This window comes from Rhinopithecus bieti, unplaced genomic scaffold, assembly GCF_001698545.2.
Source record: "Rhinopithecus bieti isolate Rb0 unplaced genomic scaffold, ASM169854v2 scaffold_641, whole genome shotgun sequence".
Taxonomy (NCBI): domain Eukaryota; kingdom Metazoa; phylum Chordata; class Mammalia; order Primates; family Cercopithecidae; genus Rhinopithecus; species Rhinopithecus bieti.
The window spans coordinates 4,286,381-4,289,664 of record NW_016803417.1 but is presented as its reverse complement, the minus strand read 5'-3'; positions in this window follow the sequence as shown (position 1 = coordinate 4,289,664).

Genomic DNA, 3,284 nt, shown 5'->3' with positions numbered 1-3,284 from the left:
ATGGTTAGAATCATACAGATTTTCGGACGTGGTGTGTTTCACTTAGCAATACTTATTTAAGATATCCATGTCTTTTTGAGGCTGGGTAGCTCCTTCCTTTTTTTTTTTTTTTTTTTGGAGACGGAGTCTCGCTCTGTCGCCCAGGCTGGAGTGCAGTGGCGCGATCTCGGCTCACTGCAAGCTCCGCCTCCCGGGTTTACGCCATTCTGCTGCCTCAGCCTCCCGAGTAGCTGGGACTACAGGCGCCCGCCATCTCGCCCAGCTAGTTTTTTGTATTTTTTTTAGTAGAGACGTGTAGACCAGGATGGTCTCGATCTCCTGACCTCATGATCCACCCGTCTTGGCCTCCCAAAGTGCTGGGATTACAGGCTTGAGCCACCGCGCCCTGCCAATGTTTTAACTTTCTATCCTAAGTGCAGTGGAAAACCATTCTAGAGTTTTCTGTTGGGGAATGATGTGATCAGATTTTATATGCATGTCTTGAGTGTCTCCACGAAGACAATAAACTCTTTAAAGCAGGGCCAGGGCCTTACATTTCTTTCTATGCTTCAGAGAGCTGGTATTGTGCTGTGAGTATCATGGGGGCCTGGCAGGGTGTGTTCTGATGGCAATTCATGCTGGAATTCATTTTAGGCAAGGGTTTGTTTGGTTGCACAAGATAAAAGTAACCTATCTGTGTTCCCTGTAACACAGTATAGGAAAAGTAGGATTATTTTGGTGTACTAAAATAATAAATGCCATTCTCTTCATACATACACATGCATACACCCACATACATATGGATGTACACACACTTATGGTGTGTGTGTGTGCATGTATGTGTATTTTTTCAAGTGAGACCATTTGTTACTACTGGAAATTCACAAATAATTATTTTCCTTTTCCTAACTCCTCTCTATTTAACTTTTACTTTTAGACTATTTCTTTTTTCAATTTGCCTAAAAAAAATGTTCAGCTAATAAATATTTTCAAGGCAGACAAAAGGAGCTTCCACAGGTTATGAGAAAAATCCTAGGCTCTGGGAAGACCTCCATGGATACAAAACATAAATCATAGAGGACCCTTTTGAAATGTCATTCACCTTCCTTTCTCATAGGAAATCAGGGTCCAGAGAGAAATTAACTGACATTACAGTTCATCTGGATCTTGTAACTCAAACCAGGATAAGAATGGTAGAGGAGGATGCACCCAGTAGAAGCCAATCCATTTGGAGTTTTATAGTTTCCCATTAAAAAAAACTACTGAGCTTTCTAGGAAGACAGATGTATTTATCCAAAACTTGGCACCTGGAAAATATTACTCACTGATGACAATCCAAAGAGTTATTTATCAGCCGGAGTTGGGATGACAGACTAACAACGAAGAACAGAAATCACCATTTGGTTCTGAAGCAATGGAGCCCTAGAAGACATCAACTATCGGGGATGTTTCAACATCATGAAGCATGAGGCCTTGGCAGGCTGGGGAAGTTTGCTTTTTTTTAGACAGGGTCTTGTCTGTCACCCTGGAATGCAGAGGTGTGATCTTGGCTCACTGCAGCCTCAACCTCCCAGGTTCAAGCAATCCTCCTGTCTCAGCCTCCTGAGTAGCTGGATCCACAGGCACGCACCACTACGCTGGGCTACTTTTTGTATTTTTAGCAGAAATGGGGTTTTGCCATGTTGCCCATGTTGGTCTCAAACTCCTGGACTCAAGTGATTCACTCGACTCAGCCTCCCAAAGTGCCAGGATTACAGGCATGAGCCACCGTGCTTGGCCAAGTTTGCTTCTTAATATTACTGGTTACCATCATTAGTATTTTAAGAAAATTTGGAAGCATTTATTTGTTCACTGACTTCCTTCCTCCCTCCTGTCTTCTTTTGTCAAATATGTACCGGTAGCTAATGCATGGGAGATGGTGAGGCGGATACACAGACGTTTAAGCAGAGTCGTCCTTGCCTTTATGGAGTTTACATTCTAGTAGGAAATAAAAACATATATAAAATGTGTGCAAGATAGAATCTGAAAAGCATCCTAAGATTGTAAAAAAGGAGTTTAGAACAGAGGACACTATCTCAGGTTGGTGTGAAGGAGGCTAAGTGCAATTAGGTAGTTGCGACTCAAGACTTTTGGGAAACTGGGACTCCCAGGAGGATCTCCTTATTTGCTTGCATTGGGAAGGTGCTGATTCTTCTTCATGCATGGCTTGTTTATGAAGATTTCTGGGGTCAGGTGATTTTGTTAGATATTGGTAGTGATGCCTGGCACCAAAATGAACCTCCCTTGATTCCTGCCCTTAGGAACTGCCAGAGAGAAGATTTGTATGTTCGTGCAAGAGTGGATATTGAGGTTTTATTGTCTCACCTTCCCACTTTATCTCTGCACACGAAAGAGTCTCTGGTGTCATCTCTGTCCTATGGGCTCTTTTCTTTCTCCTGGGGTACTTGGTAGACTCTTCCTTTCTCACTTTTTTCCAAGTTTTTTTTCATGCCCCTTCTCGGATTAACTAGCTTGAGATTCATATGTTGGCTCAGATGTGTGTGTCCTTTACCCAGCATGCAAACTAACCTTACAAACTCCAGTGCAGGCAAGGGATGGGAGGGGATTTTCAGACATTGATGCAATTCATTCTCCTGCCTCCAGAAAAATAATGACCTGTGTAAAGAGTTGCCCATTTCCTTTGAAAGATCTTCTTAGCAAGAAGAAACTCAACTTCTCCTGATTGGGAAGTACCCCCTTCTGCCATTTAGAGCTATTCTGTTTTGCTTCCATTTCTAGGAGATGTTTTTAATTCTAGGAAATTAAAGTCTCTGGCACCAAAATATTATCCACTCCAAGAGAGGCACCATAGCAAAAGTGGTTAAGAAGGCAGATTCCTGGAGCCATACCACTTGGGTCCAGATCCTAATTCTTTCACTTTTTAGCTGAGGCACTTACTATCTGAGCATCCTCTCTGTACCTCAGTTTCCTCAACTATGAGGATAATAACAGTATGGATCTCATAGGCTCCTGAGAGGACTGAATGCCTGAAATGTCTAAAAAGGGTCCTGGCACATAATTAATATTATATAAGTTTTCTGTATTGTTATTTCACTTTGGTTAATAGGGAAAATCTATTCATAGATTACATTCTCATTAGTAACTTTTTTATCTTTGAAACTTTGTAGGAAGTGTTTTGAAAAGGAGTATCTATACATATATTCTAAGCAAAAGAAATATGTGTACTGAGAATCACCAAATTTCTTATGCTCCTTCCTATTCAATCTCCCGCCACCCCAGCCCTATGCAACCCCTGTCATTGTACA